The 22868-nt window shown below is 30.0% G+C and overlaps 1 long non-coding RNA gene across 2 annotated transcripts in view; it reads right to left on the reverse strand.

Moving 5' to 3' along the window:
- The window catches only part of LOC136090236 (uncharacterized), a 38387-nt gene that overhangs the window by 8181 nt on the left and 7338 nt on the right, over window positions 1-22868 (reverse strand). The window contains exon 2 of one of the 2 annotated variants that reach the window (XR_010643278.1): window positions 8662-8689. The exons of the other annotated variant lie outside the window; for it this stretch is intronic. This is a non-coding gene — a long non-coding RNA (uncharacterized LOC136090236). The remainder of the gene's footprint in view (window positions 1-8661; window positions 8690-22868) is intronic. 2 annotated transcript variants of the gene reach the window in all.

The following is a 22868-nucleotide window of genomic DNA, read 5'->3' on the forward strand; positions in this document are numbered from 1 at the left end:
CTCTGGCTCCATTCCACCAGGTAGTCCTTGGTAATTAAAAGCACATTTATGTTTATCATGCCATTTTTCATAAGCTAATGGGTTTTCTTTCTTTAGATGTTCTTTATGAAAACATGCTTTACATACCTATATTTTGAGAAAAACATATTAAAATCTGAAGTATGTAACATCAAATAGATTTTAATATTTTAAAAAATACCAATCTTTTATAATATGTAATATATATATAATATAGTATGTAATAATATATATATATATATATATATATATATATATATATATATATATATATATATATATATATATATATGTGTGTATATATACATATATATATATATATATATATATATATATATATATATATATATATATATATATATGTATGTATGTATGTATATATATATATATATATATATATATATATATATATATATATATATATATATATATAAATATATATATATATGTATTGTGTATACATATATATCAAATCAGGTGGGCGTTTATATACACACAGACAAACATATATATGCATATAAGCATATAATATATATGCATATATGCAAACCTAAAAAAACAAATAAATTGTATACTTAACTTGTTCATAGCTTCAACATCTATTACTTTGCCTGTTTCCATCGAAATAACAGAAACAACACCATTGTTTGAAGAATAGCCTCGTCGCTGCCAAGTGCCATCACATGATACTGCAACATCAACAATATTGGGCACATGGTCGGGAATAGAATTTAAAACAAGATTACTCTTCAAGTCTTTTAATTCTTGAGCAGCATCCATCATAGTGTCTTCAGCTACAGATTTTACTGCATTAGTTAGTTTTATAACAATTTTATTATAATTATTAGCAGTCATTGGTTTAGGCATGTCCATTAATGAGACAAATCTTGAGAATCCAGAATAGCCTTGACCACATGATCTCATAGCATATACAGCCCTGGTATTAATATCAAAACTTTTTTGTATATTCAATGTTGAGGTGTAAAATTCTCTTGAATAATCACATACACAGCAGTTAACATAAAGACAAGACGCTAGACCTTTTCTCTTGTTTTCATTTTCAGAGAGAAACAACTTAGATGACATACATACTGGACATATAAGGGTAGAAATTACAGAATTTAGTATTTCTAAATCTATAAAACGGTATCCAGTAACTATATTACTAGATAACTTTGGTCTTGATGACGAAATTTTTTTTATTTTTTTAGCAGAAGCACATAGTTCATTAGAATTAATAAAGTTTAAATCAACTGGTTTCTCTATATTTATATTTACATCAGCAACACTTGCAGTAACATTTATGTTCATATCTACATTATTTGATTCCATATTTACATCCATATCAACATTATTTACAACTAACTTTTTTTTTACATTGAAAATTTTTTTCCTTTTATTATTTTTAGTTCTTTGTTTAATTCTGCATGCCTTCGTCATTGTAGAAGATTTATGATATATTTATGAGCTTTCCAGTAACTGTTTTTATACTAAAGTTGTTTTGAACAATGGAAAATACAATTCACTTGATAAGATATATTCTTCATATGAAAAAATTGGATTTTGGACTATTTTTTAGTTAAGGTAAAAAATAGTGCCGTTGCTATGGCGGTTGTTAAGGAAGCTTAAAATACTAGGGTTCAATAAAATCTATTTTAATGAAGATCTATAGCGAATTTTCAAAAATGGTTTTCAGATTGTGAAACTCTAATAAATTTTGCACAAAACAAGAAAATAATTTTTTTTTTTCAAAAATTTCATATTTCTGAGGGGTTTTCCACCTTAATTAATTATTTAGAATTTAGATGCCTCATAGAAAAATAAAGAAATATGTAACGATTGTTACGAAAACAATTCCCTCTGGACAATCATTTCAAACGCTAGTTCAGAATAACGATTAGCGATTGCGGAATAAGCAATTCCCTTTGGAGATTTGCACGAAAACTTATTGCGAAAGTATTCCCTTGAGAGACTAATTCCGCGCAAGGAATTCTCACTTAAAAGCCATAGCACTAAACATAAAAACAGTTAGAATAACAAGTTGAGAAGACTACACACAGTTTATATATAACTAGTTGTTTATAATTTAATATTCAAATATAGAAATAAATATAATACAAAGACCAACGTGGATTCTCTTTCAATAATAAATAAGAATACGAACCATTACAAAATATATATTTTTAATTTCCTGATTGATTTCAAAATTCATTTTTTAGCCCATGAGTAGTGCAAGCAAGAAAAAAATTCGGCAGTACTCGGAAGAGTATTTAAAATTTGGTCTCATACCTGCTGTCCATGATGCACGGTTACTTTTTTGTCTATTATGCCAACAATGCTTGAGCAATGAATCAATGAAACCAGAAATTTTAAAGAAAAATTATGAAAAAAGAGCAACATTAAAGTCTCTCTTTACTGCTCATAATGTTAATATTAATCGCACTCTTGAGGGAAGCAATCAAATTTCATTACTCTTCGCTAAATATGGGAAAAATCATACAATAGGAGAGCAGTTAATCAAGCCTTCAATATCAACATTTGTTAAAATTGTTTTAGGAAAAGATGACCAAGACGTGAAAACCATGCCACTAAGTAACAATACTGTCAGCAGAAGAATCGACGAAATGAGTAAAGATGTTGAAATAAAACTTATCGTAAAATTAAAAACAAGACCTTTTTTGGTGCAAATGGACGAATCAACATTGAGAGACAGCGAAGCAGTATTACTTACATATGTCAGATACATTGATAGTAATGATTTCGCTGAAGAAATGTTATTTTGCAAATCATTAAAAAGCAGCACTACCGCTAAAGATATATATAGTAGGGGAAAATGGGGCAAGATGGCGAACGTTTTGAAAAGCCTGAGTTATTGTAAAACTATCTGTCATGAAACAGTAATGCTTTGTCAGTGTGTTCATGATACCATAATAATTCATTGCCTGCATTGAAGTTGAAAAATTTGAAATAAAATTTAAAATAATAAGTTCATAAAATTGTTATCTGGTCACGTGACCGGGGCAAGATGACTTATTTTGCAAATACTGCCTCCAATTTTTTAAATTTGAAAAATACTTACTACTCTAACTAAAGTAATACAAAATAAGCACGCTCCACAAAAAAATATTTAAAAAAAAGTTTTACCTGAAGGACACCATTCATTTTGAATAACCGGAAGCAAGGTATTTTTTTTTAGCGCAAAAAGTAAACTTATGCGCATAAAATTGCGTTAATAATATTTTAAAAAACCATTTTAAAATACGTTTTAAAATACAAGATGGAAATGCAGTTTCGTTTTCACCCATTTTTAAGTTTTTTTGTTGAGTTGTTTTATGGAAAGTCATCTTGCCCCATTTGCCATCTTACCCGGTGTTCCCCTACTCTAAAAAGTTACTTAAATACGAATAAAATACCGATGAAAAATATAACGTTCTGTGCTGCTCCTAATATGATGGGCAAAAAAAATGGTTGCTTAAAACTGATGAAAGATGAAAATCCAGATATGCTTCTTACGCACTGTGTTATTCAAAGGAAAAACTTGGTAGCTAAAAGTCTTTCTCCTGTTCTAAATAAAATAATGAACTTGGTTGTAAAATGCATTAATTCTATAAAAGCAAATGCAAAACAAGAGCGCATTTTTAAATTATTTTGTGAAGAAAACAACGAAGCCCAAGTGAGACTTTTACTTCACACTGAGGTAAGATGGCTTTCGAAAAGGAACTGTTTAAAAAGATTTATGGAACTGTTTTATACTTTTAGTGATTTTTTAAGCGACAAAGCTGAAATGCAATATCTGTTAACGATCGATTCTAAGGCACATTTGAGTTATTTAACCGGTATTTTTGAAAAACTAAATATATTGAATAAAGAACTTCAAGGAACAAATATAACTATTGTCTATGCAAAAGCGAAGATATTTGATTTTATCACGTCTATTGAGCTATTTGAAAAAGACATTTACCAAAAACAATTTGAAAAGTTTCATTGACTTTAAAAAGGTGAAGTAACTGATACGAGCAGCCGTGGCGCAATGGTTAGAGTTCTGGCTCAGAACCCAGAGGTCCGAGGTTCGATGCCAGCTCTAGCCAAATAAGCGACATTGGTACGGAAGGAGGCGTGAACTTCTTGCTAAATGCTCTCCCGCGGTGCTCTGTGATAAGACCGTAAGGACTTCTGGGAGCACCTAAATTAACTACAAAAAGAAAAAAAAAAAAAAATACCGCTATACTTAATATTGCCGAGCATCTAAAAAACTTATCGGCTGATTTAAAAGAAAGAATTTCCGATTTGAAAGAAATTTTTGATTTTCCAACTTGGTTGATGCAGCCACTGATAGTTAATTTATCTCATATTTCAAATATTCAGTACCAAGAAAAATTAGCAGAAATGCAGAATGACGAGTCAGTTAAAACTTCATTTCATATAAAAGGATCAACGGCATGGTTTTTTAAAAAAAACAAAATTAAATATCCAAGCACAACAGAATGTGCAAGAAAACTATTATTACCGTTTCCTTCTTCATATTTAGCTAAATGCGGATTTAGTGCCATAACTAATTTGTTACTTAAAAAAAGAAATCGTTTGGATACAACACAACGGGGAGATCTAAGAATGAAGCTAACACAATTGGAACCCAATATAAAATCTCTTTGTAACCAGCATCAAACACAAGGAACTAAATTTCATTTATTTTAGACTTGATGCATTTTATTTTGTTTATTTATTGTTTACTATATTTTGTTTACTTGAATTTTTTTGTTTAATAACTTTTTTTGATTTCTTTCTGCAGTATATCATTTATGCTCCTTATGAAAAATTTATAATATTAAAAATTATTCATATGTTACATGGGGGACATTTTATGTTTTTACGAGCTTTGGTGGGGCATGGCACTAAAAAGGTTGGGAAACACTGCTCTAAGCGGTTAAATTTTTTTTTGAATCTATGATAAAACTGAAATTATAAACAAATCGTTGACTAACATTTTTCTATTTGTGTAAAGTTTAATTTTAGATTTATCCTTATATTGTACGTATTTCGACGTTTTCGGCCTGTTTTATTTGGGTCCACTTTTTTTACTTGATAATTTATTAAAGAAAGTTCAAATAAAAGTTAATTTAAATTAATATTTCTCCTCAAAGTTTTGTGACGCCTAACGTATTATAAATTAAACCATTTAAGTTATGTTAAAAAAGTTTGAAACATATTCTACGGTTAAAAAATTATATTCATAAATTGTTCAAATAATTTTGATTTACGATTTAATTTCTAATAAAATTTTATTAAAAGCTTGTCAACGCGAAAAGTTTTTACACAAGAAAAAAAAATTAAAAAAAAGTTTTTTTTTGGTGCCAAAAATTTAACGAAATACTTTAAGAAAATATTTCATAAAAAGTCTATAATTGAAAATATTAAAACACGTATATCTTTGGAACTAAAGAAGCTACAAAAGTGATTGAAACCTTTTTAAAAATAAAACATATTACAGAATCCAATGTATTTAAAATAAACAAATATTTACATTTGCTGTAAAAGTTGCCTGAACTCCATACTAGTACTACTTGTAGAGAGTACTACTAGTATTTAACTAGTACACTAGTAACTAGTGATACTAGTACAGATAGTTCATGTTTGCATATCACCATTTATGTTTGCACACCGTCAAGGCCGTAGACAACTTTTTTAGATAAGCTAAGCAACTTTTAAACATGAAAAAAACTCCATATTTAGGTATGTTCAAATATATGAGGAATGAGGAAGTTATGTAAAAAACTGCGGTGATTAGAGACTGAGAGCAACAAAAACCTTAAAACCTTCGCCCTCTCCCCCCCCCCCCCTTTAGCCCCAAATATGAAGACAATAAGTTAAAATTGTTTTTTTTTTAAATCATATTTTAAATCATAAATAATTTGTATTGATCGACAGATTTTGAGTTTCATATATTATTCTCTTAGTGTTCTGAAATTATGACCATGCAAAAGTTACAACCCCCTCAATTTCAGGGGGTTGTAAGCTTTATAAGGTCTTAAAAGCCAAACAACAAGAGATTATTGAGTCAAATTTAAAATTCATAAATGGATATAAATTAAACTTAATATTGAAAAAAAATAACAACTTTGACTCATTGCCCTCATACTTGGGGCTGGGGGGGAACAATCCTATTAGGGTACTTGTTGTTCTCAGTCTCCAATCACCGCAATTTTTTAAATACCATCCTCTTTCCTCATATATATGAACGTACTCAAAAATGGAGTTTTCTTCATGTTTCAAAGTTGCTCAAACATCTAAAAAAGTTGTCTACGACCTTATTTTTGATTTTGATTAGAAACAAACAAAAAAGTTTAAACACCTGTCAAGACTGGAGTTTAAAGTTGGGTTATCAGCAAATAGAGCCAATTTAAATGTAAGATTGTCAGGAAGATCATAAATGTAGATAAGAAACAATATTGGGTTAAGGATAAAACCTTGAGGTATCCCACAAAGTTACAGGAAATGAAGAGTGTTGGTCTTTGTAGGTGACTCTAATGCTGCGCTTAGATAGAAATGATTTGACAAAAACTGTTTTCCAGCAAGCAGGAAAACAAGACTCAGTCAAGCACTTATTAAATAGTTTAGAAAGAATTGAAGAGAGTTCTGGAGAACACTTTTGTTAAACTATTATTGAAATGTTGTGTGGACGACAAACCGTAGAAGAGTTTAATTGAGATATGACTTTAGAAACGGAAGCAGGAGTGCTTTGGATGAATTGCAATGGGTTAACTTGTATAACTGGAATCTCAGGAAGAGTATGGCCAGCAGAATCAAAAGTTTAATTTAAGGAAAATTTTTTTTTAAATAGTTCTGCCTTATCCTTGGAAGAGATAGATCCATAAATTAAAGATAGATTGTTTGACTTAACTTTGTTAATGACACTGCTGAAGGTTTTCCAATGGTCTTTAATAGATACTATCTTCTACGATAAGATAGACTGAGCCTGAACGAAAAGTACGAGATAAAAAAATTATAGATATTATTACATGGTCGGAACAACCTAAAGGAGAACACGGAGAAGTTGAACGCAAGCTAAGGTCAGGCCAGGGACAAGAGACAAATTAAGGAGTGAAGGTAAATGATTAGAGGCAAATTGGAACAGTATTTCAGAACGGAGGGAGTATCTGATTAAGAGATTACGAAAAACAGAAGCTAGCAAGCATAGTGGAGTTAGAGTCAAGCCATTTATTGTAATGAGCATTAAAGTTATTAGTAACAACAACATTAGCAGAGGGGTAAAAAAAAGGATCAATTTGATTAGCAATTACATCTTAAAAAGTGCAGTCTTGAGAAATGGAAAAAAATAAAGGAACGAAAGAGAGAAATGTGGTAGCGTAAAGAGGGGCTAAGTAGAAGCACAAAAAAGAATGGTCGGACAATAAAAACCTGATTTCTCGACAAATAAGTGAATTGATGCATAAGTATACGCCCGAGCCACGTATGTAATTATTGGAGTCTTTGCAAAAGAGCATATTGAAATAGTCAGGTGGTGGTGATGGTTTTTTAATTTTACATTTTTGGCTACTTTGGGCATAGTTAAAATTAAAGAGAAATTGACTCATTCATAGATAGAGAAAAGCATCTCAAACAATGAGCAATACAGTTGCCTGAGTCCTTCTCATTAACCTAAAGTAGTAACTTAGGGTTTCTTATGGGACCTAGAAAATGCACACCAAAACCACAAACACCATCCATCCTCAACATGGCATTGATAATACTTTGATATTATACAGCTAATGATAGAATCAGCCTTTATGATATCTACTACATAGTTCGGTAAAATTTACAACCATCCGGCCTCTGAAGCATTAAACTGAGTTCTAGAGCTGTACCCTTATTAGGAGATAACTGAAAAAGTTTCATAGCCACTATTAAGGATGCAAAAATCAATGAGTAGAGCCAAGAAGATCATGCATTCATCATCCTAGTCAAGAAACAATGTATCACAGATTTATATTTACGTTAGTCTAATAGATGAAGAAGAAGTGGTCAACAAAATTATTTATCTTGGCATACCCTTAAAGGGTTTGCCAAGAAGGCTTTTTACAACTCAGTAGCTGGATGCAGTTAATATCTTCCCTAGATGAGTATTTTTATCGAGACACCATTTGTTGCCTATACTCAATCAAGAGCCTAATGGCATGGGAATTTCAAGTCAGAACTTATTTCTAGTCTTTGTCTATAAAAGCAAATCCTACAAAACAACAGGACACGGGGAGGTAGCACTGGGTAACAAATTACCAGTAGCAGAGTGATTGTGATGATTCTAAACCTGACCTGGAATAGTTAAAAGAACTTACCTCTGTAAGCATTACTTTAAACATTAAACGAAATATATAGAAAATGCATTAGGAAAAACATTACAACTAAAGGAACACTGGAATATAAGGTGAGTGTATCTTATATAGTTGTAGTCACTAGTTGGTAACTGAGTTCACACTACATAAAAGATTTAAGTCGAACACAAACATAAATATAACAATTTACGGGTGAGCAAACATTGCGCCGGAGATTCAATCAGAGCACAAACATATTTATAGTAACCTAATGGTAACAATGAACACCTCGCCAGAGGTTCAGACACAACATATATATATACAAAAACCAACTTACGGGTGAGTGAAAACCGCTTCAGAGATTCCTAAAGAAAACAAACATTTATGTATAGTAAACTTGGGATGCTAACACAGTAATTAAGACACCTCCAACTATATATTGGACAAAAATAGATACTACTTTAAGTATGACAGATAATAGATAGTATCTATAACAGGAAGTTGACTTTTTACTAAATAAAAAGATCTTCTTTTTATTTAGTAAAAAGCCTACTTCCTGTTACACTTTTTTCTAAAGAAAATGCATATCGTTTAACAAACAAAGGAAACATAAAAGGTGCTAAAGAAAATTTATAATATCAGAATGTTGAAATATTTATCAAGGTCATTTAAAGGTATCTTTACTTTGGGTTTCAGGAATTAGCTCAAAGTTAAAAAAAGTTTTTAAAAGTGCAAATTATTCAGTAGTTTTTAAATCACCTAAATATTTACAGCTTATATTTACCACAAAGTATTTTTTCATCTATGGATTAGAAGCTTCGCAAAGTTCTTCACTGATGGAAAAAGACAATTTACTTAGTGCTATTGAATCCGATGGAGAAAAAGCGAGATCTATTCGCCGCCTTAAATCTACGGAAAGCATCAATCCTTAGCTTATCTAACTTAAAGACATCAAAAGCAAAAATATGATTTTTAGAGCATCAACTAGATTAGCGATGGCACTTTTACTTATTTCGAGATAAAAACGCGAATTAGTTTAAAGTGCAAAATTAAACTACATCGTAACAACAAATTACTTTTACGTGTAAAATTAACTAATTAGCAATAACAGCTTACATTAAAGTAATTTTTAAAAATTGTTATTTTTTCTCTGAAATTTTCTACTTATGTAGCGTATTCAAATCCATTGCCTGTTTGAGGGCACTCTAGGTAATACTCTGATGTATGTGGGCAGTGTTTGTGGCGGGGCATTGAGAAAGGATTTTTTTTTCACGTATATCATAAAGGGTAGCTCTATTATAATTAGAGGCAAATATTGTCAACATGCGGGTATACCAGTAGTGTAGAGACGGGCTCCCTGCCGCATGAGTGCTGATAGAGGCTGCTAAATAACCATTGATTTTTTATTCCTTTTTTTTGTTGAGCAGAAATAGGTTATTGGTCATAAAGAAACTTTGACGTAGGGGGAAGGGAGGGTTGGGAAAGCGGACATAATTTTTAAGCTATGGGTAGTTCATGCATGTGTAAACCTTTATTAAGTTACTGTTCGTTGGAGCGCGCTTTTTCACAAGATTTTTTTCTTTGTATTTGCCCATTTACCCTCTGGCATTTACCATTACCCTCTGGCAGGTGAATTTTACTTCCACAAAAATAACAAAGTCCACTAGGCTTAGTAGAAACTGAAGCAAGCTCAGTAATACATTCAGAATGCTTATTAATTGTATCAACATTACTATACTCAATATGTGAATACATTTCGTTATTTCTTTGAGCGTTTTCCAATGAACGAGCTTGACTATCTCAGTAAGTTTAAGAGTAGAGCATTCTAGTAGTTGTTGGCCAATATGATGAGATCTTAGACCACTTATAAATGAATCGCGAATGTATTATTTACAATGTTCTTAGGCAAAAACCTGTTTAAAGTTGCAATCTTTATTGAGTGTACGTAATGCCTGCCAAAACTCATCAATAGATTTTCTGGATGATTGTTTACGTGGAGCTAACTGATGTCTGGAAAATAACAAGGTTTTCAAATAAGTTTCCAGGATTTCCATAGCGCCATCAAATGATTCAATGACAGCAATATAGTCGAACACGGAAGGAGACAAATAGTTAATGAGGACATCTAATTTATCTTCTGTTTGTAAAGTTTTCATGAAGTTTGTAAAAGTTCTAAACTAGTGTGACCACTCTTTAGAAGCTGATGCAGAGTTAAGATTGCTGTCAAATCGTTCCGGTCTTAGATATTTATCCATTAAAATATGAACAATAAATTGTAGTGTAGTGAATTTAATAGTCTTTATTTAGTTCTAAGCTAACAGGAGATTTTATTCTTAATATAATAATATGTAAGCTAAAATATACATTTAGGTTAGTTTTAGTATACACATAATTAAACCCAACAAGGAAATTAGTAATTATAAGAATCAGCACAATACATAATAATGTTAGTGATCTACATAGTAAATTTGTAAAAAAAAGAATTTTGGAACAAATTTAGTAATACATTTCGCCGTTATCCGAAAGCGTATCCTTACGCCAGTGCTTTTCAAATTTTATCGATTGTTTTTTGCGCTTGTGGTTCACAAAATATTGTGACAATTAAAGGGTTTCATTAAATATTGACTTTCAATCTAAAAATCATATTCCATCAAAGATATTTCGTATTTTTAAAGGTAACATAAGTAAAATGTGTATTACCAAAAAAAAATCTTTGTTGACGGTTTTTCTTTTAATAACACTCATACAATAACAAAACAATTTATATGGATATGAATGCAAAATTACAATACAATGTAACATAGGTACAGTTTTTTATGTAACTAAAAAACGATGTTTTTCTCAAAAAATCAGAGATCGAATTGTCTGCTTTTCAAAATTATTAATGAAAACTTATTACAGAGTTGCAGAAATACTGCGAAAGTTTTGCTGGATATTTGTAGTCCTGATGGCTACAAATATCCTTCAAATCGGAATATAATTGAGGTTTTTGGCTTGGGGCTAGTATTACTCCTGACCTCAATCCCTTTAAAAATTGGTGGATTCATCATAAATTTGAGGCAGCCACACTGAAACCATCATTCTATTATAATCTGCGAGAGAAAGTTTTGAAGGAATGCATTGAACTTACTATTTCTGAATTCTTGAGAAAGATCAACTTTTTTTGAAAATCATTTTTGAAGATTTCAACAGATTCTTAAAGTGGTACTACTCTGTGTAAATCAGCAAAAAAAAAATTTTTTTTTTTTAAATTCTAACAGTTTAAATATCCTAAATCACAAAATCACTTTTCTTCAAAAATTAACAGAAAGTCCCAAAATTTGTATTCATTGGCAACATGCTTATTTTCAGACCCCTAGCAACAACCTTAGCAACCATGTCTGTTTATATTTATGTCCTATTTTTACAATTTTTTTATTGGATTTGTAAAAGGGTTATTTTGACACAGAACAAAAATTTGAAGGTGGTAAATCATATTTTTCTGCTCAGTTCTGATGTTTTTTAGTTTATTATATTTTGTATTTTAAAAACTGTTTTTCTCAAAATAATATTTTTTAAATATTTTTAAACTAGAGTATTAATATCTCAGAAACTGCTTGCTCTTTTCCTTTGAAATTTTCACAGTTTGTTCATTGATATTCTAGAAAGGGCTGGTAGTAGAATAATTAAAAAATGTTAATAATAATATCTGCCATTTTACTTTGTTTCAATAATTTTGAAGAATTTTACTAGGGACCCTCATACAACCATTTAGCTATATGTTTGTAAAATTTAAAGCTTTTATCTCAAATATTACTTATGTTATTAATGTTCTTGTAACTGCATGTTTTTTGCTTTTTTTTTTGCTGACTCCGCATTTTTTTGTGACAAATAAGTAAAAAAAATGGTGCTTTTTGTATTCAGTTTTTAACTACTTTCGAAAAATGCTTATCATTTTAAGAAAAAAATACTTATTTTGGAAAATAAAATTTGCAGAGTAGTACCACCTTAACTCTATGTCTACCCAATCAGCACGACTATATACATAATTGTTTAAAACCTCTAGAGCATCTCATCAAATGATAAATTAGGAGTATTGATTCCAATTTGAACATTTTGGTATGTGTCTTTTTTAGATGATGTGGCACTCAGCATGCACAGTTGAAAAACGGCGTGATTACTTGGTCAAAGAAGATATTATTGGTTTTATGTAATGCCGGCGCGATTGGGGGAGGGAGTTACCCTTCTTTACCCCCTCCCCCACCTCCACCTCCCATCAATGACTTTTTTTGTTCATTTAGTCGGCAAATTTGACCCTTAAGACAAGTCAGTTGGCAAATGTTGACTCTTTAGACAAACTATTCGGTAAACTTAGACAATTGACTAGGCAGTCGGAAAATTTAAAAAAAAGTCCTTTTTTTTTCAGTCGGCAAAAGTTGTAATGATACTTCCACTCATGACATCTATACTCACGCATCTGGTTCTATGCTTATGCTTTAAAAGCTTACAACATAATTTGTCATGATTTGTTAAAAAGATATAAGCATATATTAAACTGACGAAAAGACTCTCTATGTTTTCGAAAATCTTTTAGAAAAAATTATTTTTTGATTGTTTAACAAAACACAGAACGCCATTTAATAAAAACGCCATTAAACACCATTGAATGATTTAAGTTTAATTATAAGATCGTAAATCCCAAAATATTTAAATTACTTATAAAAGTTAAAATCAATATCAATTAAAAGTTAAAAATATCATAACAGTTAAATCTACCAATTTTTAATGCTAAAGCTTGCTAAAGACAAGGTTTTTGCTTCGAATAAAGTTAGGCTGCTTACGTTACCATTGACAAAGATTAAAAGTTTGGTTATCACATTAAAGCTCTATGCGAAAAAGTTAATAATTAGTACATTGACTTTTCTTAAATAAGAAAATCTTATAAATAAACTGTTCTATTATTTAACGCATATATAAGTTCTAAATTTCAATACTGCTCTTTGATCTGGATGGTTACCTAAAAATGCAATGACAACCTCATTAATAAAATTCATATAAAAGCACTCCACATAGTCCATAAAAAATTTTGTTTGTATATTAATGAATTGTTTAAAGAAGACAATATTAAATTAAATTAAAATAAATAATAAAAGAAAAAAAAAAACTTAAAAAAAAGATTAAAATAGGAAAATGTTAAAAAAGACCCAAGTACACATCTCCATCATAGAACACATCTCCAAAACTTGCATTTTTAATGATTAAAGTTTTTAAACTCTTTAATTCAGCCCCTGAATTTATGAAGGACTACTAAAAGTAATAGCAACTTGCAGCTATCTATATAGCTGTATTTATGACTTTGATTTAAAATGTTTAAATTTTAAATCCTAAAAATAAAACAAAAAGCTTATAAATTTTAAAATTATTTCACAAAAGTTCAACAACAAAAAAATATTACAACTATTAACAGTATTATTACAGTAAAAAAACATAATAAATCTTCATGAATCACTTCAATTCACAATATGTACAATGACTACCAGCCGTTGTACATATTGTGAATTTACATAACATTTTCCTACTTTTACAATATAAACAATGTGTGCAATGTGTGCCTGACGGATATATATATATATGTTAGTTTGTTTAACAATTTTATTCGGTAACAGTAATATTGTGTTTATTATATATTCTAAAGTTTTATTTTAAATATAGCTAAAAGCTTGAAATGACACTGCACAAATTTAGTAAAGAAAGATAAGATTTTCTCTACGGCAAAAAAATCTTAAAAGAATTAATGTACTGTTAAAGATCTAATTAAATATGTGGAAGACACTGATGATTTATCCGACTTCAGTTCTGATAATAATTCTTCTGATGAAAGATTAATAAAATCTGTGACAGAAGAAGAAGTTACAAACTCGTCAGGAGATGATGAAAACTTATGTTGTTGAAAGTGATGTTATGCCATCCATCCAGTCGGAATCACGTGACTGTATCGCGAAATCAAAAGATTTTTTTGATTGATTTTCTCCCACTTGCTATGGTTTACGAGATTTTCGGATACGGATGTAACGAAAACAATTTATTATATTTTTACGCGCCACGTAAATAAATTTTCTCGAAATAAAAATTGAAAATGGTTTCTGAACCATCTTTTTAGCGATAAAGTAACCTACTATCAAACTCGTGGATAGACTCAATCCATGATGCATGTTATGATCTAAAAACTCACACATGGGTTCATAATGTTTATATCTAAGATTACAACATATACCTTCTGATGACGAATGTCGTAAATATATATATGTATTTCATTAAAAAACAGTGGTTTTTATGTTAATTTTGCTTAAAACTACTATTTAACTGTAATTTAGACATATAGTTGTAAACTAGAATTTGAGATCTAAATGAAATTTATCTTTATAAAGTAATAAGATTGATAATTAAAAAAACCGTCATTTAGTCTATCCAGCTGATTATTTCTAGTTTTTGTACTAGTTTTTTAAATAAATTGAATTTTAATATCTATATAACTTTTAAAGAGCAGATTTTATAAAGAAACGCCTGATATGTATTTACACTTTAATAAAAATTAAAATAAAAATACATAAACTTATATTTATAGCCCTGATTCAATGCTAAAGATGGTAAATTTTCGTTTATTTTTCATAAAAAATAAAAAATTGCGGACGTTTGGACCAAATTTCGTATTTCCACAAAAAAAGCTTTAGGAATTTTTAAGGCAAAAAAAATCGCCGTGTTATGCAACCTACTGCACAACAACTTTTCAGAAATTTTTTTCAAAAATAACTCAACAACCCGCAACTGATATTTTAGTTTTTTTTGTCCCTCAATTCATTCAGTTAATTTTAAAACAATACTTTTTTATCCGGAATGACGTCACGCCGACTGGATGGATTAGTAAACTATTTTTGACAACGAACAAAATTGGATTGATGCTGTCAGTTATATTGCGAGTTTTGTAAATTTTCAAGGAAACCCAGGACCTCACCTAAGTTTCTTAGTTGATAGTGACCCTTTTACTTTATTTGATGACTGTGTAACGACGAGCTTGTTGACCTTATTCAAAGTCTTAGAGCTAAGTTTTCTGCTGCAGAACGTCGTAAAAATAATGAGCTCTAACGTAGATCTATAGTTTAGAAATGGATTCCTTTAGTCAGAAATGATATCAGGTTGTACAAAGCATTTATTTCATATAGTGGAATCTTGTTGAAACTAACATACAAAGGTTTGTTGAAAAATACAATGTATTTTTCAACAAACCTTTTGTTTGACACACCATTAATTTGAAAAGTAATGTTCTATGATAAGTATGGTTTTGTCTTATTGATAAGTTTCTTTTTTTTTTTGTTTTTTTTATTTATTTTAGGTGCCCCAAGAAGTCCCAACGGTCTTGTCACAGAGCACCGCGGAAGTGCATTTAACCAGGAAGTTCACGCCTCCTTCCTTACCGTGACGCGAAAATATGTCCAGAGCTCGTTTCGAACCTGGATCTCCTGCTTATAAAGCAAGCGTTCTAACCACTGCGCCACGGCACGCAGTGGTTCTTCATTTTGTTAGCAACAGTAAATTGCCAAAATATTTTAGTAAAAAGCAAAGTTAGAACTAATCTATAACTACTTTGTAAACAAGTTCAAAACTCTGTACGTACCACATAAAAATGTATCATAAGATGAATCACGACTGCTTCAGAAAGATCACTTAAGCTGGTAGCAATTCATTCAAAGCAAAAGTTAAAGAATTAATATGAAGTCTTATAGTATATATATTTCGTCGTTTGACAATAATTACAATAACTAAGTAAATAAATATAAATTTACATGTCAGGAGAAAAAAGAAGACTATAGTTGTCTTATCACTAAGCCCCGTAATATATACCACATATAGCATAGCTTTTAAAAAAACGTGTAAGATAATACAAAATCTTTTAAATGTTAATTAAATTTTTTTTTAAATTATATTTTAAATAAAGAAAGAAAAAAAAAATTAAAAAAAAAATTAAAAAAAAAAAAGTATATAGATAACAAAAACAAAAAGCTAAAAAGTGAATGCACACACTCGCATATAAATACATGCCAAACAATTAGGGGTACTTTTTACATAAGATTTCAAGAATATATAGTTTAAACTTTTTTAAATCCTCCGTAATAAACAAATGATAAAATTAAATCGTGTAAAAAATTTACAATAGAATTTTTTTTTATTTTATATGCGTATATTTAAAATTAATAAAATACCCATAATTATATAAATCAAATCATAAGAGTACTCTTATTTAACGCTTTAGAAGAAATTTAATTCATTGCCGTTTAGTAGAAGAGTTAGCCTAAGTTTTGTTTTAAATTGATTAAGCTAAGAGTGTGTTTTAAGATCATCATTTAAAAGTGTATTCCATAATTTAGGTCCCCGATTTGTAATTGAGTATTTAGTGACTAATTAATAGGTTTTGGATTGACTAAAGTTATTTTTTGAGAATCTTGTGCTGTAAATATGATTTATTTTTTAAATATTGAGTAAAACAAAGGCGGTGCCGTTTATATATCAATTTTAAACATAAATATAAGAATTTGATAAAGATTTATTTTGAAAGCATTTAATATATTGAGTTTACTAAAAGGTATTTTTGTATTGGAGAGTCGACCTTCATTTTTAATAATCCTAATAGCATGTTTTTGTTTACTGAGAAGTTTATTTATTTTTGTAACGTTGGCGCTGCACCAAGCAATATTTGCATAGTTTAGGTAACAATGTATAAATGAAAAGTATATGTATTTCAAACAAGATTGGTTTAAAAACTGTTTAACTTTATACAGTATACCAATAATGTTTGAAATTTTATTCTCAATTATATTTATATGTTCTCTCCAATTAATATTTTCATTTAGAATTACGCCCAAAAAATTGAACGATATTTCCTTTTTTAGTAAATTACTATCAACAAAAAGATTCGGTAGTTTCGAGGGGATATTTTTTTTTTAGAAGCATGATGGAATAATTTATATTTAGTTTTATTAATGTTTAGGGATGGTTTATTGGATTTAAACCATTGGCTTAGTTTATCAAGTTCTTTGTTTACTGTTGAAAATAAAATATTAACATCTTCATTGGAATAAAACAAGTTAGTATCATCGGTAAATAAAGTTGAGTTTAAGATATTAGAAAAATTATTTATGTCATTAATATAAGCTAGAAATAAAAGGGGTCCTAGTATTGAACCCTGGGAAACACCGCATCATACCCTGTAAGTATTGGACGTTAATACTTTTGGAGAGCAGAGAAAAACCCTTTTGGGGTCTTGCAATATACACATAGGTGACTTACCTGGCAAATTTTCAAAATCTTTTACTGACGTCCAAGGGAGAAAAAGCAATTTGAAGTTTTTAGTAAAAATATTCAAAAAAGAACCAAAAATGTCAAAAATAGTTTTTATTTATTGGCATTAATTTTCTTCAAAAGTGAAACTTTATTGAACAATGATACCAAAATATTACAAACACAATTAATTAAAACAGTTTTACAATTTTGTGCCAATAAATTCAAATATTGCTTTTATCAGTGTTAACAATTCAATGTTTTTAACACTTGGAAACAAAATTCTCTGAAAATTCTTTTAAACATTTTTCTGAAAATATTTCTTCTAACTTTTAAGCATGTTTGCTGTTAAATTCCACAACACAGTGTAGAAGCTGGGTTCCATACTCAGGATGTGAAGGGGTTTGCTTGAATCTTTGCCAGTGAGTCTTAAAATTTGAATGTATTGCTTCAGTTGCTTGTTCACTGAACAATCTAAGTGCAGACCCATGTCGATCAATGAACTCGGAAATGTGATAAAAAACTGCATGTGCCTTTGGAGTCACTTTAACTGGCAAAGAGAGAAAATTTTTAACTTTTCAATTTTTTCTTTGAAGTCACCCTCAACTGACTTTCCAAAGCAGGAAGAAACAACATCTCTAACATTGCGAAATGTTTTAATGAAACCCTGAGCTTCATAAGCACAAGCCTTTTCAGCCAGTCTTTGAAGAATGTCAACATTTTGCAAAAGTTTGTGACATTCATTTCCAGCAAATTGTCCCCCGTGGTATGGCTGAAGTTGAATGTGCAACAGAGCAGGCCATTGTTTTGCTCCTGGCCAAAGTTCTGAGAGATTTTTGAAAAGATGATTGACAATTCCTAGTAGCAAATGTAGTTCCATTGGTGGAATGATGTCCAAAATAAGTCTCAAGTCCTCCATGTTGATCAAAGGAGGATAAATTGTGTTGTCAAAATCTTTAGCCATTTTGAATTTGGAGCCAGCAGACACAAATGCTCTGTAGCTCTCTTGTATTGAACCAAAACTTCTGGAAACTTCACATGCTGAGAGGTTGTCTGAATCAATGTTACACCAACAGCAGTGGTGTTTACTTGAATGAGACTGAATTCCATATAAGATGTTAGCAATTTTGAGATCATAAGAGATGACAAAAGAGACGTCTTCAACATGAATTTGGTCCATCATTACCTTGACAGTCGCATATGTTTCAGGCACATCTTACACAATTGCAACAATGAGTTGACGCTTCACACCTGTATCACGAGCAATTGAGTTTGTGAGTAGGCGTGAACTTTTTTGTTGAGGACTTTTTGACTTATCAACTTCTTCTGTGCTTATAATGCCAAGACTAATTTCCAGAAATGAATCACCACCATCTATTTCTCAGCTTGACTAAATGCTGAGGGGAGTAATCTCTTGAATGCAAAACATGATTTGTTAGGTCTTGCAGGTTTATGCAGTGAACCATTGATCGCTTTTCTTCTTTTCCCTTTTCCATGGTAAAATTTGACTCTGACAAGGTGAAGAAATCTGCAAGAGTTTGTCCAACAGCAGCTTTTTTGCAGCAGCAGCTTTTGTCCAGCAGCAGCTTTTTGCTCAAAATATGACTCAACTAGGCGAATCCCAGTGGATTTGTTTAGCGTTGATGCTAAAAGTCTCATTCCTGAATTGGAAAGTCCAATGTTTAGTTGAACATTCACTAAACTTTGAGTTGTAAGAGGTGTGCTGTTTACTTTGTGAGCAACGGAAGGGGCCGAATAAAAAAAGAACAAACAAGTTTATCTCTTTCAAAATAATTTCACAACAAAATCTATTTTTTCTAGCTTATTGGTATAAAATTCAGACCATTGCATAGGATGGTTCTCTATTGGTTAAACAAGATTCAAAGAACTTTGCACCTATTTTGGCCACAATTTTTATTGCTCTAAATCAAAACTATGTTATTTTATAGTATTTCATTGTATTGAAACAAGTAATGTGGTATAAATAAAAAACAGCAATGCAAAATTAATTTGAACGGTATTATTTTTTAATATGTTTATCTTGCATAGCAGACAAAAAATACTAAAAACCAGAGGAAACATATAATACAAATCACTGCATTTTTTTTACATGTAAAGAAAAAAATGCCTCAAATCTAAATGTGTACATGACAGTTTCCAGTAGACTAATTTGAAATTTATGCTATTAAAATTGCCATTTTGTATATTGCCATTTCAAGAAGTTTTAGTGCATATGAATAATTTATTATAGTATACAGCAGCAAATTTAATATGCAAGGGGTTAAAAAGGGTGTGTCTAAGAGATAAACTTCTTTTATTCAAATGTTACCTGGTGTAACTGGAAACAATTTTCCACAAGTTCCTTGACTGGGTCCAACTGTTCCATCAGGAGAGGCTTCTTTGATGGAAATGACAGATACTGCAATTTTCTCTGCCCCTTTAATGTCATCTTGCACCAATGACTGTAAATTTCTGTGTCTTGTTCCAGGTGTGCAAAAATGTCTGTGACCTCGAGCTATGACTGACAAACATTGTGTGCACCTTTTTTTTGCAGATGGAGGTTGTTGATTTGCACTTGATATCCCTGGTGTTGCAATAGTTTGATCCTTAGTTTGTTGCTTAGACGAGGATTGAATGAAGATTGGATGCTGTTGATTTAAATTGAGCTAACTGATTTGGAAAATTAGGCATTCACACCTATTTGCTGTTTGCACCACTTTACAATTTTGACTCCATTGTTATAAAGAGACTTTATAACAATGGAGTCAAAATTGTAAAGTGGTGGTAGTGGACTGTTCAAATCACCAATGTCTCTTTTTTGCAGAAGAATACGGCAAGTGTTGCAAATTCCTCTTGGAACTCTTTCATCCTCAAATTTCAAATCACTTTTTACAAGTTTCAGCACTCGTGCAATCATAAAGTCAGTTAATTCTCTGTCACATTTTCTCATGCTCAAAAAACAAACAGTTTTTCTGAGATCTGGCTTTGTTTGGCATTTTGATTTGTAACAAAAACGTTTTTCACCACTGTAAACATAAAACATGATATTTATATTTTCCTCAGAGTTGTTTACTTTCTACTTTTTATATTCTTTGGAACCTAAAAAGAATTTTTCGGGAACTAAATTACTAAATTTTTTTTAAAGTTCAGCTAGACGTTTTTTATAACTTTATTCAATTGACAAATACATTTACTTTTAGCACTTTTAGCTAATAATTTCCACATTAAAATATATTTTATAGAAAATGGCGAAATTTAATTCAAGAGGTTGAATTCTTTGCTTTTACACTCAAATACTGATTAAAAGCAATTAAAATAACAGAATTACTAAAAGAAACTAAACAGGAACTAAATTTTTCCAGACACTAAGCAAAGTAAAAAAAAATTAGCAGTAACTAAATTTGGTTCCACCATAAATAAGTTACCAACCCTATTTTTCAGGTATTGTTTTTTTGTGTAAGGGTGGTAGAGGGGATTATTTTTAAATCTGAGGTTATCCCCATTTTAGGAAATTTCAAAATATTTTAAACTAAATTTTTACAAAGCAAGAATTAAAAATATATCACATTATTTGTGCTAGTCATTTTATTCATAATAATACATTCATAATAAAAAACATTTCGATGAAATTACTCTAAGATAAAAGTAAAACTATTCTAATTAATTGTGTTTTGTAATGTTTTTGAATCATTGTACAAGAAAATTTCACTTTTGAAGAAAATTGATGAAGATGATTTTTGACAATTATTGGTTCTTTTTTGGATATTTTTACTAAAAACTTCAAATTGCTTTTTCTCCATTGGACGTCGGTAAAAGATTTTGAAAATTTGCCAGGTAAGTCACATATGTGTATATAACAAGACCCCAAAAGGGTTTTTTCTGTGCTCTCCAAAAGTATGAATGTCCAATATTTACAGGGTGTGGCATGTGATAGTCATACTATCCGTTTTTTTCCACCTTCGTATGAAATATATTGCTTCCTGTTAAACAAGTAACTTTTAAACCAAGCCAAGTTTGAATATCTTATACCATAGATTTCGAGTTTGGATAAAAGAATTATATGACATTAAAGGCTTTTCTTAGATCTATAAAAACACCTAAAGTATACTTTTTTTACCCTTTAAATATATCATGTACAACATGTAAGATTGTGTGATCAGTAGAATGACTAGATTTAAAACCAAATTGTTTATTTACAAAATATTGTTTTTGCTTAAGAAAGAATAGAGTCTGTTATACATAATTTGTTCTAGAATTTTTGAAAAACATGTAAGAATTGAGATCGGCCTATTATTAGTAACGTCATAAGGATAACCTGATTTTAAAATTGGGACAACTCTAGCGATTTTTAACTTTTCGGGAAAAACTCCTTCTCTTAAAGATAAATTAAATAGATACAAGAGTAGGATTGTAATGAGTTTTATTGAATTTATAATGATGCTACTACTTATATTGTCAATTCTTATACTTTTTTTGGGCTTGATTAAAGAAACCGCGACTAATAATTCTTCTTTAATAAGTTTTTCATGAGACATGATATTAGTGTTATTTGAAACCAAGTATGCATCAAAGCTGGTTTGTGAGGATTTAATTTTTGATGCTAATGAAGGACCAACATTTACAAAAAATTCATTGAGTGTTTTAGCCACTGCTTGTTTCTTTAAAACGTAGTTATTATTAAATTTGGGTAATTTTGGAATAGTATTTCTGTCAGAATTATTTTTACCAATGACTTTCTTAACAATACGCCAAGTACTTTGAGGATCGTTCGAGTGCTTTTTTAGTTGATCCAAATAATAATATTTTTTTGATTTTTTTACAATTGACTCAAAGAGTTGTTTGTTGTTTTTATAATTAGTTTTATTACGAATGGTTTCTTTTTATGAAAGTTGTTATATAGTTGTTTTTTTTTTTTAGAAGATTTAAGAAAACCTTTAGTAATCCAAGGGTTTAATAGCGTTTTTGTTTTAACCAATTTTGAAACTTCTGGAAATGCTTTGTTATAATATTTATAATACTCTGATATGAATATATATAGTAAGCTTTATCAGAGTTTTGATTAAGGAATAGACCATCCCAGTTAACACTTTTTTTTTAACAGTTAAGTTTACATATTGTGTGAATCTGAATCAGGTTATATTTCGAATTGTTTTTTTGTACACTGGAACTGAAATGAGCTACAATTTTGCTACTGATTTAGACAATATCAAGCTACTAAAGTTATAATTGCAT

The sequence above is a fragment of the Hydra vulgaris genome, chromosome 13 (genome assembly GCF_038396675.1).
Source record: "Hydra vulgaris chromosome 13, alternate assembly HydraT2T_AEP".
Taxonomy (NCBI): Eukaryota; Metazoa; Cnidaria; class Hydrozoa; order Anthoathecata; family Hydridae; genus Hydra; species Hydra vulgaris.